The sequence below is a fragment of the Aptenodytes patagonicus genome, chromosome 7, assembly GCF_965638725.1.
Source record: "Aptenodytes patagonicus chromosome 7, bAptPat1.pri.cur, whole genome shotgun sequence".
Taxonomy (NCBI): Eukaryota; Metazoa; Chordata; class Aves; order Sphenisciformes; family Spheniscidae; genus Aptenodytes; species Aptenodytes patagonicus.
The window spans coordinates 21,159,533-21,178,035 of record NC_134955.1 but is presented as its reverse complement, the minus strand read 5'-3'; the positions used below and the strand labels follow the sequence as shown (position 1 = coordinate 21,178,035).

Here is an 18,503-nt window from a genome sequence, read left to right as displayed (position 1 = left end):
ACCTCATGAGGCTTACCAAGGCCAAGTGCAAGGTCCTGCCCCTGGGTCGGGGCAACCCCCAGTATCAATACAGGCTGGGGGATAAAGGGATTGAGAGCAGCCCTGCCAAGAAGGACTTGGGGGTACTGGGGGATGAAAAGCTGGACATGAGCCAGCAATGTGCGCTCGCAGCCCAGAAGGCCAGTCGTATCCTGAGCTGCATCAAAAGAAGCGTGGCCAGCAGGTTGAGGGAGGTGATTCTGCCCCTCTACTCTGCTCTGATGAGACCCCACCTGGAGTACTGTGTCCAGCTCTGGAGCCCTCAGCATAAGAAAGACACGGACCTGTTGGAGCGGGTCCAGAAGAGGGCCATGAAAATGATCGGGGGATGGAACACCTCTCCTATGAAGAAAGGCTGAGAGAGTTGGTGTTGTTCAGCCTAGAGAAGAGAAGGCTTTGGGGAGACCTTATGGCAGCCTGTCAGTACTTAAAGGGGGCTTATAAAAAAGATGGCGGCAATCTTTTTAGCAGGACCTGTTGCGACAGGACAAGGAGGAATGGCTTTAAACTAAAGGGGGGTAGATTTAGACTAGATAAAAGGAAGAAATTTTTTACGCTGAGGGTCGTGAAACACTGGAGCAGGTTGCCCAGAGAGGTGGTGGATGCCCCATCCCTGGAAACATTCAAGGTCAGGTTGGACGGGGCTCTGAGCAACCTGATCTAGTTGAAGATGTCCCTGCCCATGGCAGGGGGGTTGGACTAGATAGACCTTTAGAGGTCCTTTCCAACCCAATCTGTTCTATGATTCTATGATATTTCTGGGATGTGCATGTGCTCTGCATGATAACAGTTATCAGGAAAACTGAGAACAGGGCAGTTGGAGATGTGTAGCTGGTTAATTGACTTTAATGCCATGGAAACTCAATTTGAGTAGCTTTGTGCTTTTTCTGGTGGGGAAAAAAAAAGCTGCATTAAGTGGAGGAGCAGCTCTGGGTATTTCTGTGAAGGGTGTTTAAAGGAGGCTTGAATGTGAGGGTTTTAACTGTGCTTGTCTGTTCGTGTGGAGAGCTGGCGGAGTTGGTGGTTTCGGGACTGCAGCGATTGCAGGCAAGGCTTGCCTGGGGGCCCATGTGACTAATGCTGCGTAAACTTAGAAAAACAAGAGAGGATTAGCTCTGCCTCCTTCACCTCTGTAAGGAGCTAGGGGTGGGGTGCTCTGTCAGACAGCTGCTAGGATGTTTGGATGGTACTTCTGGGGATGCTGGTGCATCAGCTCCCTCCACTCAGCACAGCTTCGTGGCATGTACCTTTTTAGGTGGGGATCATGCTCTTGCTGTTTTTGGAGGGGAGGTGGCTGGCCGGGCTGTGAAGGCTTGTGCTGGCAGCCCCTCCAGTACCCTGAGCTGCATCTGGGTCTGTTGGGAGCCCTCCATTCACCCCTGCACTGGAGGAGAAGCAGGATGGAGGTGGAGGGGGCTTGGGCCACCCTGTGCTGAGGACAAGCCAGCCTGTGGGGACCACGCAGGGCTGTGCCGCGCTCTCCCTGTGCGCTCCTGGTGGTGTTGAAGGAGGTCACATCTCAGGATGAAAGGCTGGCTTAGCATTTGAGCCTGTGCTTCTGTTTTTCCATCCTTATTTTGCAGAGAAACCCTGGAAGGAATTGGAAAATCCCTTCCATGGGCTGCCATGACAGCCTCGGAAATGTCCAGATAGATTTGAACTTTGGTGCTGCAAAGGGCTTTGCGTATTTATTTTCAGCATCCTGCTCTCTGCTTTGCTTAAGAGCTTTTGCTAGATCCTTCACATATGCTTGTCCTTGCTCCTCTTCTCCTGAAAACCATTTGAGAACACCCTTCAGCTATGGCAAAATACACCAAAAAAAAAAATCCCCAAACCTCTTGGAGAAATTTTGCTTTACCACTATTCCTTGGTAAGCTGCAAGGCTTGCATAGCTGTGGTGTGTTGCTGTTTGGGTACATCAGCCTAGTTTGGAGACCTCAGTTAGCACTTCACCAGGCTGTTTCGGATGGGTCTTTAGAAAAGTGAGTGGCTGGGCACGTCCAGCAGTGAATGGAGCCGTTAAAGTGGTTTTTAAGTGACTTACCCCTGTGCAAAGACAAAGCTATGATGGGTTGAAGCATTGTAGCTTGAAAGCCTCATCTAGGTTTCTAGATGTACCGCTGTGACATCTTTCTGAGGTCGTGCTTTCCATCAGCTTTAGCTGATCTCAGGCTGTTCTCTTGCCAGAAATCCTTCGCCTTTATTTTCTTCTTTCTGGGATGGCTTCCAGTTGGATCAAGCAAATGATGGTTGCTACCACAAGCGTAGAGATGACTGGGATGTGTAGAAGGGGGAGGAGGGAAAAGGCAGGACTGTCTGTTTTGGCAGCAAAGGATAGTTTTGGGTCAGTTAAGCTGATGAGCATGTGGGAGTGGGCACGGCTTGCTGAAGGGCAGCTGTGTAGCCCCTGGTAGAGCATGTCCTACTTCTACCCCAGTTTTCTTCCCTGTAAAGGAGGGGAAAGGATTGCAAAGTGTGTTAATGTTTCTGGGAGGCTACAATGTTGGTAGAGTCCTTTGAGGTGCACTGCTGACTGCTTCATGTATGTGCTGAAAATGTTCAGCTTCCCAGTTAACTCAGGGGAGGTATCCCTCCGGGAGGACTTTGAGCACAGCTTTTAAATAAAATCTTCTGCTGAACATATCAAGGAGAATATTAGACTGAATATAAGGGAGAAATTTTCTACGATGAGGGTGGTGATGCGCTGGAACAGGTTGCCCAGAGTTGTGGATGCCCCATCATTGGAAGCGTTCAAGGCCAGGTTGGACAGGGCTTTGAACAACCTGATCTAGTGCAAGATGTCCCTGCCCATGGCACGGGGTTGGACTAGATGATCTTTAAAAGGTCCCTTCCAACCCAAACCACTCTGTGATTCTATGATTTCTCTGCTTAAATATGCTGCAGACCAGGGCCTGATGTGTTAGTGCCTCTCTGGGAGGGAGCAGGACAAATCCTGCTGTCCTGTTCTCCTCTAGCCATAAGGCTAGGGGTAGGTTTATCCTTTTGCCCAACTTGTTATAAACATTTATCTGACCCATCTCGGTCTGAAAAGCCATTGTGTTAGGTGCTTGTTGCAAGTACGTTATTGCCTTGACGATGACTTCTCAAGGTCTGTTGACTGGGGAGCCGATGTGTTTTTGGTAGCTCTCTTGATGTGCTAGCTGTATCTGAGGAGTTCATCATATGTGCTTGTGTTGAAGGGGGTTGTGCATCTTCCTGTTAAAAGCAGCGCAGACACTCAACCTTGCTGTTGGTTATGGGGGGCCAGAGCTGTTTGCTTGAGCTTGAAATTGCTGGTGTTGCAAGATCATCACAGGAGGGGGGAGAAAATTAGCATAAGCCTCTGTCGTGGTTTAACCTCAGTTGGCAACTGAGTACCACACAGCCACTCGCTCACTCTTCCAGCCCCCAGTGGGATGGGGGAGAGAATCGGAAGAGTAGATGTGAGAAAACTCGTGGGTTGAGATAAAAACAGTTTAATGATTGAAATAATAATAATAGTAATAAGAATATAGAGAATAATAAGAATAAGAAGAATATACAAAGCAAGTGATGCACAGTGCAATTGCTCACCACCTGCTGACCGATGCCCAGCCAGTTCCCGAGCAGCGGCTCCCCCCGGCCAGCTTTCCCCCAGTTCATATACTGAGCATGACGTCACATGGTATGGAAGATCCCTTTGGCCAGTTTGGGTCAGCTGTCCTGGCTGTGCCCCCTCCCAGCTTCTTGTGCACCTCCAGCCTTCTCAGTCGGTAGAGCATGAGAAGCTGAAAAGTCTTTGACTAGTGTAAGCACTGCTTAGCAACAACTAAAACATTGGTGTGTTATCAACATTATTCTCATACTAAATCCAAAACACAGCACTGTACCAGCTACTAGGGAGAAAATTAACTCTATCCCAGCTGAAACCAGGACAGTCTCTTAAAGAAAACTTTATTATTTCTCAAAGCTGGCAGGAAACACACCATTCCCCTATTTAGGCTTCAAAGTAGGGTTTCTTTTATGGCGGGTGTATTTGCTTGTGATAGGGGCATTAGCAAAGCTGCACAGTCAGGCTTGGGGTCTGGCAGGTCCCCCAAGGTCATGTGCCTGCTCTCTTGGCCAGTGCCACCCTTCTCTTTTACTGCTTATGGTGTGGGGGACTTCTCTGGGCACTCCTGCTATGCAGAGTCCTCCTATTTCGCTGCCCCATTGTTTTGTTTGCACCCTTCAATCCTGATCTGGTGGTGCTTCCTTCTCCCTTTGTAAGTCACCCAGTATCACTCAGTCCTCTGCCCCTATGTTTCATAACTTTTTTTTAAAGCTCTGGTGAATCTTTATTTGCTGCATTAGATGAAATAAAATATCATGTCTCTGCAGCACTAGTTCAGTCTGCCAACAAGCAACATGTCACGACGTCAAGGTCAAGGACAGAAAGAGGTTGCTGGGGTGGTGACACCAAGAAATGCATGTTTTGGTGGACAAGTTGGAGCTGCAGGAAGGCAGCAGAGGAGCTTTGCTGGCATGAGTGTGTCATCCATGCTCTGCATTGGTCATGTCTCTGGGGAGGAGCAGCCCTGGGACGAGTGATGCTGCTGGGCACTGCAAGAAGGGAGTTTGGGAACGGGGGGCTGATTCCCTGGCACTCAGCTGTGTTTCCAGTGTATCTGGCTGCTGTGGGACAAAATGCTTTGTCTGAGAGCTGCGGTTGCTTTGGGAAGGCAGGCCAGGCCACCTTCATATGGGTTTGATTAAATCCAGCAGCCAGCAGGACTTAGAGAAGCTACAAGCGTCTCAGTTTGCCTTGCTCAGCAGTACTGGGAGGCAAGGAGTTTGAACTTTGCCAGTGATGTTTCTGCAATGTTGTCTAATAGTAGCAATCGCCTTGAGAAAGTTGTTAAAGGAAAAAGGAGCTGGAGGAGGAAGGGAGAAAGGGTTGTCTGCACGGTAGCTGTGCTGCTCTCCCCCACATGCTGAGCCCTGCTGCGGGAGTGGGTCAATGCCAATGCAGATGAAGTCCTACAAAGCTAATGCAGCCCCTTTAGATGTAAGCCATGTGAAGCTAAAGTATGAATTTCCTTGCTGGGGGGGGGGGGAAATTCTCTTCCCGTACTTTTATAAATAAGCTGCGACTGAAGATTGTTGACCAGGTTGGATTTGTCATGTTATTTCTGTCTTTGTAGAGACTTTATGTTCCACTGCAGAATGGTGTTCAGTCACCGACTTCAAAAGAGAAACAGAAGACCCTCCTGGAGGTACATAACATGAGTAAATAACCCTTGTGTTTTGGCTAGAGTTGTAATGTAAAGCAACAGGGAGAACAATTGTAAATGGTGATGGAAAATTTGTGCTTGAGGCTGGAGTCCAAGGTCTGTGCTGTGGTCTTGTGGTCTTCAGCATTGTTTTCGTCCTTAGAAATGCCTTCAGCCCTTCCGTAATGGGAAAGGAGAAAGGGGAAAATGGGGGGCCGAACGGATTATGGTTTTTCTCAGTTCTTTAAATACCAGCTGGCAATGGCTGACATCTGTGAGTCACCCACAGAGACCAGGGGAAAAAAGCAAGTCTCTTTTTTCTCAGTCCAAGGTAAACCGATGCGCTGCATGTAAGTTTTCTCGCAATTCATAACGAGGTCCAATTGGTAGGCATTATGTGAGATGTTGTCAGGCTGATCCTGTACCTTCCCCTTGCCGGTTTGGTGCTTTGACTGGAGAAGTTGTCCCACCCTGTTTCCTTACCTCCCCCTGCTTCCAAATGCTCTCTCTGTTACAACGTGCTTGAGGATGGTTGTTCGTTCACCGTGTTTGTTGCTGTCCCTGAACTGTTGCATGAACAGAACAGGAAAAGTAAAACCATATTAGATGTGGTGACCTTTGCTTCAGTTGTATCGTCAGAAAAATCTCCTTACAACTGCTTAGAATTGTTTCCAGTAAAACATCTTTTTTTCTGACACCTCTTCTTTGGCATGCAGCGGGCACTTTGCATGCCTGCAGTGATGTATTTCTGCAGCCCATGGAGGCAACTTCTGTCAGAGCTTTTGCTCAGTGCTGCTAGATGTCTTTTGTGTGACTAATGTATAAAAGCTTTATAAAGCAGTCAGTGGGAAATATAAAACCATTTATCTTATGAAACCATAATGATGAATCAATAATAATAATAATGAAAAAATGGAAGCAGCCTGGCTCTGACATCAGATGGGATTCATCTGCTCTGCAAACTAGAAAAATTGCACAAGTGCTGTGGAGCAGGAGATCTTCAGCAGCATCTCAGGGAGAGGAGTAGGGGAGTTGTGCAGGTGACCACTTCTGTCCCATTTATCAGCCTCTTTTCTGCCCCTCTACTTAGACGTTAACTTCAGTGCACTGACTGTTGAGGAGGCTTTGCTGGACGAACAGCCTTGGTTTCAGTCTTGCCTTTTACCTTGGCTTCCTTCTGTGTTTTGGAGAAGTCCCCTGACGGCCTCGTGCCGGGTACCTCCGCTGTGGTGCCAGGGCTAGGCAGGAGTGTGTTCAGGGCAGGGATCTAACACCCTCCCATCTCTTGCGAGGTTGCCTTGGCATCCTTGCCTTTCACCAGCCAGTTCTTATTAATGTCACTAATTACTATCTTCTGTAACGCTTACAGGATTTGCCAGCTCCCGTACGCTGATGGGGATCGTGTTCTGGCTCCTTGTCGGTGCCTTAAGAGAAGCCGATGCTCTGAACAGGTACGTTTACCATGCTCCTGGCGAGGGGGAGAGGGTCTGTATGTGTCCAAGAGTGAAATGTGTGCAAAGTTTGCCTTATGGGTGTGGATTGACAGATACTGGGATTGTGGGAGATACTGATTGTGGGGGAGACCGCTCTGCAGTGCATAGTTTTTTTCCATCCAGAAGTGTTGTGAAAACACCCAGGCAGAAAGTAAGGTTTGCACTTAGCCTTGCTGACAGCCCTCTGAGGAAAGCATTGGAAAACACAGCGTTGCTGCAGAGCAGCTCCTGGGAGGCCACGCTCCTTGCTAATGCAGGCACAGCCTTTTCCTTCCCATAGCACCAGCTGGGGAATCCCAGTTGAGCTTGTGGCTGCACGCGCTGCTACTGTGCCCTCCTGCTTTGCTGGCCTTCAGTAGCTCCCCTGTAGCGTGCGTCTGCCTGCTGTCCCAAGTGGGGGTGGGAGGAAGCTGTTTTCATGTTAGTATCCAACCATGAACAAATCTGTTGTTTTCTTAATGTATGGCAAGAACAGCCTGTAGCAGCTTATTCCTCCCTGGATAATTACTGCTCTGCTCTGCCACTGATTGCTATCAGAAGCAGTGGAGTACTGCCTCCGCTGCACTGCCCGGTGCATCCTTTTGCCCGAGTTATTTGATGTATTTATTGCTTTAAGACATCAGTGCTCAACTGAAAAATCTCATCTGTGCTCTCTGCAACTGTTTGGCACTGTAAGTGGATTGCTTGAGTCGGGTGTAGTCACCGAGATGCCAAACATGCTTTCAGTGATGCCCCTCGCTGTGCTACCAGCAGGTATGCTCGCACCTTGTTTTCAATTCCTGCATTACTTTGAGGAGGAGAAAATAATAGGGCTGGGTTGCAGGCTACTTTTTTATTAACAGGAATTATGTTCCCAGCTGACCAGAGGTGTGTGTGCAACCACTGGAACTGGTGTGGAATATTTTGCCATTTGTGGTTGCTCAGGGGGGAGGTCTGAGAAGCAGGTAGATGGATGCTGCCGTGGGAGCATCAGTGGACAAGGAGGGATTGGCTTGGCACGCCGAGCTTGAGCCTTCAGCTTGCTGTAAGAGCTTACAGGGCAAAAGAAGCTCCTTCTGCGAATGTCCATCCCTGATGGATCTCATCCCAAAATGGCATTGCCTTGCATTTGGGCTGCCTGAATGGCCCATTTGATTGTAGGAGGACATAACCGTAACTCGCTGCATGAAGCTTTCTTGATCCCTAAAAAAGTGAAATGGATTCATTATGGAAAGCGATCTTTCTTGAAAACCTGGTTCATCCAGGACTGTCTGGGCAGTGCGGCGAACACGCTGGAGGAGTAGGAGTCAGGGTGGAGCTGTTTCCACCTAATTCCCCTCTTTCCTGGGGTTTATCTCACCATGCAAGCAGATGTGCTCTCCACTTCGGAGCTTAAAGCAGAGCTGGTTAGTAGAGCGCTGCCTGTGCTTCCTGTGCTAGCCTTCTCATTTACTTTCCTTTTCTTAAATTAATTTTCTAGTGTAAAAGGCCTCTTTTTAAAGGGAGAACCATAATGAGAGGGGGAACAGCAAATGTAGGAGTGCCTCCATTTGCTAGCAAGCTGTCGCAGGTGCGTCTGAGTGGGAGGGAGCCAGCACTGAGTCAGTGCCCCAGACTCCTGGTGACTCAGGTGGCAAAAGTCCAAGTCGTTCTCTTACATGCCTGAATTGCAGTGAATTTCCTGTAATAGGGTTTTGCCTTCTGTAGTGGCTGTGTAGGGAGCGGTGTGTCATCCTCTTCCTCCCGTATGGGTTATGAGCAGCTTGGTTCACAGGCGATGCAGGCAAGCGGTGGTGGTGGCAGCACTTCTTTTCCTGCCAAAACAGGTGGAAACTTGATTTACCCCAACACCCTCAACCCTACCTCTCCCTCAACCCTTTTTTCCTCTCTCCTTTTTTCTCTCCCTGCTTTTTTTTTAAGATGGGACAAGTCACAGTAGTTGCAGCTGTCTGTCTATTGAGCTTGAGATTCTCATGCAAATCTGGAGGTTGTGTTCTCCTGGCAGGTCTGCTTGCATGCATTATCCACTAGTTCATCGTACTGGGAAGGGATCTATTTTCTGAAATGTGGTTTATTTTTAGTCAAGGCTTTCCCTGTCTAACTGGCAAAAGTTCAGCATTTGCAGTGCAATTTGCAGAAGCAGCAATTTCACCAAGTACTCGGGCTGGGGGAAGGGAGAGGAAATGTCGTATTAGCTAGCAAAAAAAATAAATGCTGACTTGAAAAAATAGCTTGAGATGCTGTTGTGAGAGCATAAGGATGGGTAATGCAAGTTGAGAACAGCGTTGCATTTTCTGCGGTGGATAATTCAGTCTGGGTTGCTCTCGTTTTTCCTCACGACAGCTGCCACAGAGATTAACCAACAGTGGATGGATGGAAACTGCTGTTCAGGGTCTGGTGGTTGATGTAGCCAACCTTTTGGCCTGACCCCGAGCAGTGGGTTAGCAAACTAACCTTAACCATAACATCCATGGGAAGAGTACGTCCATGCAGTGCATCGTGCTGTCCTGTTGCACCTGCGCTTGGGGCCACTGGAGGCTCGCCAAGGGTCAAGCTTTGTGATGATACAGACACTATGATTCCTATGTTTGAGTACCCTTGTCAGATACCCTGAAATGAACAGGGTGGCACATGGGATGTCCTGAGGCAGTGCTGCAGCTGTCTCTTCCTCCCCAGCTGCTGCTCCAGGGACAAACTGTCTTCATATGCCTCACTGCTTTCACCAACTGCTCCTAACCATTCTGGGTCTTGAACTGGCTTCTCACGTGAACAACTGCCCTTCAGAGGTGCAGAGATCTTTTATTCTTGTTCTTGCATCTCCCCTGACATTTCCATCACTCCTTTTACAGAGGCATCTTTGTTATCGTTAGCTGATAATGCTGCAAACACCAAACGTCTGAGGGTGACACCAGGGAGTGGATGACTGTTCAAAGCCTTTGATACTTACTCCTCTGACAAATGAGGTTTGGCTCCATGTGTGGGCACATAAATGATTTGTTTGCTGCTGCAGGTTAACTCCTGCAGTTTGCTATCCTTATACCCCCCCCCCCCCCCAGCAGACAATTGCACAGCAGCTTTGTCATGGTTCCATTAAGAAAACAAGGAGAAATTGCTGAGTTTCAATTTTCTTCTGAATGTTTGGAAACCGGAAGAAAGAAGGGAAGTGGCACTAGGATTTTAGGTGTATTCTGCATTCGGTCTGAGTGGGTATACGTTGCCTGCAGGTAATGGAGCCGTATCTTTGTGAAAGAATTGGGGATGAAACCTTTAAGTGCTGTTTCAGTCACTGGGGTAGAAGCACCATGAGAATCAAGGAAAGAGCACCCATCAACTGCTTAGAGCAGTAATCTTCCCAGGGGGAATTAATCTAATTTAACCTGATAAAAGAATTTATGCAGTGGGGGAAGTCTCTGCCATTTCCTGCTGAGCTTCCTGAGAAGACTGGGAAAAATTAAGTGCCAAAATGACCCTCTTCTCTCCAGGGGGGGCTTATGTTTTTCCTAAGACCTGTTATTATCTTCCTGTTGAAAAACCATCTGTATCAGCTGGCAAATTAGGATTGGTTTAGCTACTCAGTTTTCCCTGGGGACTTGCTTGTTGCAAACCTATTTGCAAATCCCCTGTCCATGTGGGATGCAGAACATCTTGCATGTGTCCCAGTGTTGCTGCAGCGGTCAGCCCCATGCTTGCCGTACACCCGATGATCTGTGGATATAGAGGTTTCATAAGTTTGAAACTTTTCCTTAGGGAAAGTTTTTGTGGGTTGTTGTTTTTTGGGGTTTTTTTTTCCCTTTTTTTTTCCTTATATTGCTAATTATTTCAGGGGAACTCCTATCTTATTAGTGCTTTCTCCCCAAAAGGTATTTCTCTTCCTCTCTGTCTCTTGCCCTCAGAGGCCAGAAGAACCCTGATATGTTAGGAAAGGCAGTCTCTACTTTAAATGGCACGTGAATATTCAGCTCAGTTTCCTTTTACAACGGCTTGTTACGAAATGAGCAGGAATCTCGGGGCATCCCTGGGTCAGCTTTTCTTCTGGCCCTCAGGTGAAAGCAAGGAGGGTTTTGCTTTAGCAGGTGAGTGCTTGGAGGACGAGGTATCCACCTCGAGCTTTGAGTACTCTGGTAGGAAAATATTTTTCCTATCAGTGAATTTTTGCTGATACTGTTGAACTATGCTTAAAGTACGTGGGCATATATTGTACGTGGGCATATATTGTAATCTGCTGTTGAAGACGCTGTGAAAATAGCCATCTTAGGTTGGACCAAAGGTGCATCTGAACTGCTCATGTCCAAAGCAATACCCTGTCTCCAGTGGCAGTAGAAGAGCTGCTCCAGAAGGAGCTGGATGGAAGCTGAGCAGCCTAATTCAAGGCTCCATCTGCTCTACCCTGACTTTGTGTCTTGCAAATGTGCTGGGTTTTGAGCAGGGTGAGAGCTACACTTGGCTGGCAGCCTCCAGCCCCAGGTAGTCTGGCAGGTGAGGAGCAGCCATGTCTCTGGCTGAATGCTGAAACCAAGGTCTGCATGTGTGGTTGCAGCTGTGGGGAGGCTGTCTCTGGGTTACCTGCAGTGAAGCACGGAGCTGACTTTTGCAAGGTTCAGATCACTGGTTTTAAAATCTTTGTTTAGTGCAGATGAGCAGTTGTGGCATGCAGATCTGTTCCTTGGGCATTTCACAGTTCATGCTTACCCAGCCCTCTAAGCATGACAGCACCAATTTAAGTGTCTTTCAATTTGCTTTCACGTGCAGAGATGTCATGTAGCCCTCATGGAGGGTCAGCATTTGGTGCCTGTCTAAATTGCTACTTATCCCTTGAGGTTGTTCTGCTCTGCTTTGCTCTGTAATTACTTGCCACACATTGCATGCTTCCCAGCAGCTTTTGCTGCAGTTTTTAAAAGGGAAGATAAGGAACAGTGAACAGATGGACATCTGGGAGGGCTGCTGATAGTGGGCAGGGGGAATGGTTTTAGCTGTGATACTTGCATGAAGCATACTCTCCAGGCGGATCCCACTGCGACTCTTGATGAAGTTTCCCTTTCCTTGGCTGACTCGTTGGAAAACCCTTTTCACTCCGAGTTTGGTTTGGAAAGAGAAACACCCACACAGATGGCTGTTCTTCAGTTGTCATTCACGTTGGGTTTTTTTATGTTCCTTTTTGCATTACCCTCAGGTGAAACCCAGGCTTGCTGCCAAAAAACATATCCCAGAATTAGAAAGAAACTAAACACTAAGGATATTCTGTTTTTTCTCTCTAAGCTAGAAAGGCAGTCGGATAGCTAATATTTTATCAGTTCACAAGGGATTGTATTGCTTTTTCTTTTTGGCTGAGTTTCCATGTAGTTCACTTGTTTGTTTTCCTCAGATAAAAGACACAGCTTTCATTAAGACTTGTTTTGACTATGTTTTGCTCCTTGCTTGAGACTGTCTGAATGGTGCCACTTTTTCTAGACAAATGCCAGTGCTCTGCTTTGGAGTCCTGCTGGTCTCATCTGATAAGGGGTTGGTTTTTTTTTTTTTTTCATCTTAAGTAGCTCTCAGAAGAATTGCTGGATTGTTAAATAAGAAGAAGTATTTCTAGGTCCTTGAGCTATTGTAACTGAAGGCAAGGGAAGGAGAGCAATAGCATTGCTGGAAGACTTGGGTTCAGTGTGCTGGTGATTTATGAAACTGAAGTTACGGCCTCTTGCTTGGATCCCTTGTTGGGATCCAGAATGCTATGGATGGTGCAGTCCATGTGGATTCCAGTTTTCTGGCCATACAGGATCTTTGGTCTTGCATTGCTCCTGGCTTTTTAGCCAGTAGAGGAGAAGCAGAGTTAAGTTGTGGCTGGCTGGTGAGCAGCTCTGATTAGACTTTACTCTCTAAGTGCTCTTGAGAGGATGCTGCAGGGTCCTGCACCGGGCTGCCAGGGTGCAGGAAGACAAGGCTGAGGAAGAAGGTGGAAATGGCAACCTGAAGGCAAAGGTTTCTGGTGGGTTTCTAGAATTCCAGCTTGCTGTCCGCTTCTTTGTTTATGTTCTCTAACCCTGCAAAATTGCTGTGGCAGGGCCCATGGTAGGCTTTGGTAGGCTGGAAAGATGCCGGTGTAAGGAGGTGGCTGGTACTTCCAGGTGTATTAACTCATTCCTGAAATACTATTTTTTTTTTAAAAAAAGCTTTTTCTAGGGTAGCTGTTTTTGGGCCCTCGCTGGCCATGCTTTGAGTGGAAATAGGACTGTCTGAAGGCTGCTTTAGGAGGACAGGGACTGGTACATGCATGGTGTGCAATGACGCTGATAGTGCTACCATCAGTCCCTGCGTGTTTCCATACCTCCGTGTTGCACAGTGAGGACCACACCGAAGAGAAGTGCAGTCTCCCAGTGATTTAGCAGGTTGCATTTAAATATGCCAAGATTTATCACTGCAAGATTGGTGGTGGCTTGAAAGATGCCCCTGCTGTCTCTCTCCTGCAACGAGGATTTTTTAAAGGAGCGATCTGTGGAAGAAGGAGATGAAGCAGCAGACACAAGTTTTCTTTAAGTAATGGGAGGGCAAGTGAGGTGTTTGCTGCTGTTGTCATCCACAGGCCCGTATTTATTCACACACACGTGTGTGTTGTCCCATCTTGGGAGGGCCCTCACCCTTTACCTTAGGAGGTGTAGCTTGTTTCTGAGACATGGGAGGATGGAGAGGGCACACACGGCTGACGAGGCACCTCCTTCCCTCCACAATCAATCCTTCATTCCTTGTTTTCTGCCTCCGGCATGGTGCTAAGCAGAGACAGCCTCGAGGCGCAGTGCCAGCAGCCCAGGCGTGGCGGCTGGGCTGGTTCCCATGCCTGGGTGGGAGCCATAGGAGGAGCAGGATGGGGAGGACCAGGGACTGCATCCCTGCGTGGTGCGAGTGCTGGGAGCTGCCAAAACCCCCATGCCAGATTTCTGCTAAATGCATTCCTGGATTAAACCAGGCAGAAACCAGGCTTGTGGGAGCTGGGATGAACGGCTTGACCATGGCTATTTTCTTTTTGGTCTTTATTTCCTAGCGTGCAACTGCTGTAATTCCTCTGTGTTACTTTTATCATCCTTGATTTCTGAAAGTATGTTTTTCTTTTTCTTTCTTACCTGAGGGTTTTAGACAGTGTTTTCCAAAGCTATTGTGGCGGGCATTTCCTCTTCTCTCTCAGCAGCAGCTTTCATTTTTGAATGAATAGCTCAGCATTGTTCACATTGTCTTCCAGTTTTATGGGCTCTTCCCCCCCCCCACTTTTTACTTTGACTAAAGCAGTCTCCTAAATGCTTCTGGAGTCCTTTGGGTCACTTTGCAGAAAATATTTTTTTTTTCCTGTCACAGAAGGTCTTGTATTCAAAGCACCAGGCAGGAAAACCGCTTTTGTAGCACTCACCCTAGTTCAGCTTTAAGCAGGACTTAATAAGCTTGATGGAGTTGACTTTTGTTGAAATGTTTCTAACGACATAACAAACCCTGCTACTTCTGGTTTCTGCATAGCTTCTACATAGTTTCTACACGTGTTAAATCTGTTCTACTCTTCCAGCCTAATGCCTGTTCCCCCCCCCCCCCCCCCGCCAATTCCCTCCAGAAATAACAGGTTATTATTAGGATCTGTATGCATATGCATTTTGCATTTACCAGGCTTGACATAGCTTTGCACCAAAGACATTTATCTCTTTACATATGTTGAACTCAGAAGCTGGACCCTATGGTCAGCATGGCATACATCTGCAAACCTCCCTTGGTTTGTTCAGAGCGTGATCTTCTGGCTGTGCAAAGACTTAGGTTTGCTTCCCTAATTTAAAATGAGCTGCAATAATGAATTACTCCGCTCAGATTTTTTTGGAACTAAGTATCTTTTAAGTGAGAAGTGGGCTTTATTTGCATTTTTGGGTTTTCCCCCTCCCCTTTGAGCACTGAATGCCGGTGAAAGGCTTTGGATTATACCAGCCTGGGTAGATGGTATTTGTGGCATAGCAGTGGTGTCTCCTAGGATGTGTCTGACTTCTTCCCCTCTCTGCTAATGAACACTGATCTTGTCAAGGGGGACAAGATCTCCTCGCCTGGTGGGTACCGGGAGTCTGCTGATCCAGCAGTAGGAGGACTGCGATGAGCAAACTGCTCCAGGACTGGATGCAAGCCACCCACAGCAAGTCACTGAGATCTTCTCAACCCAGGCTAACTAGCATGACCTTGCAGTGTTTGCAGCTTGTGATCTGATGCTCAGGAGATAAGTTTCATGAGTGTTAACTGTTTGAACGGTGCAATCCCAGTACTTGCCACAGCTGACCAACTGAGTTGGATGCACTCTAACAAACAACATATTCCTCAGCTATCATGCCCCTTAAGATAGAGGGGGGGGAAAAAAAATTAGAAAAAGGGTGGAGGGGGAGAATGGGTCACATGTAGAAATTAATAACCTTTTCTCAAGTTGCTGTTCTCATTTATCCTTTGAATTAGCTTTTTTTCCAGTGTAACACCAGAATTTTGCAATAAAATCCACATGTGAGAAACCAGTGTCGCATCTTCTAGTCAAAACAGCCTCCATGTCATCTGACTACTTAAATGGTCATAGAGGAATGTTTGGATTAGGCAACTAGAGGCTGAATGCATGTTGAATGAATTAGTTTCTCCCCTTTATACTGTAATGATGATGCTCTTAGAGAAACCACATGAGAGGAACATTTCTCAGAGCATCTCTTCCGAGTGCATGTGTTTAAAACTGCAAACTCAAGTACTTTTAATCACAGTTAAAACCTTTCTGTTTTTTTGGGGGAGATGCTTTTTCTTGGTTAGGTTTTGTGGCAGGGCAGCTGTAGTATGCATGCTTGCTGCTGGTGATGGGTTGGTCTCGGAGCAGAGGAGGTTGTGTCCTCCTGTTTCAGCCCTTGACCTCTTTTCAAGTCATGCCTCACTGTGTCAGCCCCTCTGAGAAGCTTGGTGATAGGTGTGGAGGGATATTAATTATTTTTCTTCAAAATTATGCAGCGCTTGCTTATATTGACCTGGAGTAATACTCCAAGCATGGTCATGACTCTTATTTCCATAGGAAAAGATGCACTTTCTTTCCTTCTTTAATCTTGTTTCATTTGAGGTTGCTCTAAGCAGCTGTTTCTTTGGCTGTTTTCAGATACCAGCCAAAAATACTGGTGTTCAGCCTTCAGAAGGCTTTCTGTGTAGGTTAAATGAATGAATAATTTAATGAAGGACCTAACTATGTCAATGCAGCATCCCTTAGGTAGGTGTAGTCATGATTACCTAAAAATGCAAAAGGTAAAAGTTAAGAAGTTGATTATGCTTCTCCTTGAAAAACCTGGTCAGAATTAGAGGTCAATTAAAAAAAAATGTGATTTTCAGAAGGGCCTGTAATTGACAGTTGCCTGAATCCTGAATCCAGACAGTTGCCTGAATATTATTTCTGAGTGAAAATGCCATTTCCTTCTCTTTCTGCCACCAAAATTGGAGATGCCCTTCAGGCCTCCAAGATGAGACAAGTAGTAGTCATCTCTATGCTGCAGTGGTTTCTCTCTTTGACTCTTTTTGCCTGGTGTATTAAAAACCCTCCAGGTAGGCAGGGTTGTGTTTAAATTAGCTGATCCTCTACCTCAGTTAAGAAGCTGTCTTGGATACATGTTTAGCGTTAGCATTGAGAGGGAACATGTCTGTAAGTAGCCTGATGCCAAGGCTATCGGTATGTTAATTGGGGAAAAAAATTTAAAAAGAAAAAGAAAAAAAATAATATCCATGCACTGTACAGCTTGCTTGAGCTTTCTAGCCTTAGAGGTTTGGCAGGCACGTTGTGAAAGAGACTCCTGCTTTCCTGATGGAAACCCTTTGGATTAAACTTTCTTTGAGTCGAGGGACTTTGTACGTCAGGTATGGAAAAGCCTGCAAGCATACCCAGCTCACAGCATCTGTGGAAAAACCAGCTGCTGTGTGTGCTTGTGAGTGGTTGTCCTGGGGATCTGCCCAAAAGTCTGTTTTTTCCATTGCTCAATTGCAGTATCAGGCTTGGCACGCTTTGTTACACAAAATAATACGGATAGGGTTTGCAGTTGGCACAACTTTTAAAGAGTCTATTATTATAACCTTGCCATAATGCATTAATTATGCTGTTGAGGTAATGATAGTGGTATACTAGTATAGCTAAAATAGCTCCTATACCTATACTACCAAGGATCGCTTTGGTTCTGTCCTTCCAAGTTGGCATGCTACGGAGGTACAAGGCAGTTCTGTTCAGCTGTACTTGCTCCCTCATCATGTTTGTATTGGTATCCATGATAAAATAATCCCCTGTTATCCCTAATAAGATTGCAAAAGCTGCAAGGATGAGGCATGAGAAAAGAGACTTGGTGTTAATAATTTAGAAGCTAGATGCCTAATGCTTTCTTAATAGTTGCAGCTGCACACATGAAAATATGATTTATGTATTGATATGATACAAACACCCTGCAAAATGCATACAGTGTGAATTTTTACCTGCATAAAACCGTACTTGTAGACATAACTATTCATATTATACTTAACTATTAATATATCGAATGAAGAATTGCCCTGGATATTGGACTGAACTTGAAAAGTCACAGCAGTCGTGCTTACCGAGTATTTTATAAGCTGTATTGATCTGCAAATTGGGCAGTCATCTCCTTTTTGGTGGGAAATGTGACCCTACCGAAGGCAAGTGTTTGGATTAATTTCAGTTGCATGTTATTTTCCTTCCAAATCTAGAATTACAATTTATGAAAGCAGCAGGGAGAAGGATGCTTATTGCATGCTCTTGAGTTCTTGAGAGGATTTTTGGGACACCCTCTGCAGCGAAGAGGTGAGGAGCTGTCAGCCTTCTCAGTTTGGTAAGCTTGTCCCCAGGTGTGCTCTGTCTACAGAGCAGATGCTGGATGGCACCAAATCAGTGCGTGTTTTGCAAGCTCTGCAGTGGAGCACTCTGCTTGGTTTGAGATATGTGAAATTGCTGTATCTTTTCCCTGGAGGCTGAGCTATTTGCCTACTCTGGAATTGAAGAGAAAAAAACCAGCTGTTATTAGCAGATCAAAAGAGCAGTCTGCCAGCCCGCCTAGTGTACGGGTTATGCCACAGCCCGGAGCTGGGCTTTTTGTTAAGAGCAACTCAGATAAGAAAAGCAAGCAAACCTCCGAACCTCCAAACAAAACAGAAACCAAAACTAACGAAGGAAGCATCTGCTATTCAGATGAACTGATATAGGGGAGGAAAAAACAAGTCATCAGAGACCTCCAAAGGCTTGCTACTTTGGCCAGAAGCCTGCAGTTTGGAGATGGCAGGCATTTCATAGTCTGATGATAGTGATGCAGATGTTCCTATGGTACGATCCTAGGCAAAAGCAGGCTGGGTGATGAAGAGTGGCAGAAGATGCTGAGCTAGGATGCAGGAAAACCATGTCTCAGGTCTTGCTCTGTTTAAACGAGTTGACATGTACCTCTCCAGGGCAGCTCCAGTTCTGTTCTCCACCGTGGTTTCAATGCGATGAGAAGTACAGTGGGGAGGAAGGGAACCTGGTCCCAGCATTTGCCTCCATTTTCAGCTTGCATGGTAAAGCAGAGCGCAGCACCGAGGGATTTGCTTGGCTGCTCTGTACAAGTATCTCCCCATGGCAGTATGGTAGGAGCCCTGGTCTGCAGGACACTTAGCTTCATGCTGAGGTAGATTGGTTTATTTGAAAGTCTGGCACAAGGCAGAGATGCTTAGATTAGTATTTTTATTACTATAGAATTTGTAAGGCTGGGTTAAGGATGCATCC

At 46.6% G+C, this 18,503-nt stretch overlaps 1 protein-coding gene across 6 annotated transcripts in view; it reads left to right on the top strand.

Annotated features, from left to right (window-relative positions):
* LOC143163271 (uncharacterized) overlaps positions 1–18,503 on the top strand; it is an 87,717-nt gene that overhangs the window by 9,177 nt on the left and 60,037 nt on the right. For 4 of the 6 annotated variants that reach the window (XM_076344286.1, XM_076344285.1, XM_076344284.1 and 1 more), the window contains exons 2-3: positions 5,202–5,273; positions 6,640–6,721. The gene's annotated coding sequence lies outside the window, so the exon portion shown is untranslated. The remainder of the gene's footprint in view (positions 1–5,201; positions 5,274–6,639; positions 6,722–18,503) is intronic. The other 2 variants (XM_076344282.1, XM_076344283.1) reach the window with 1 other exon arrangement.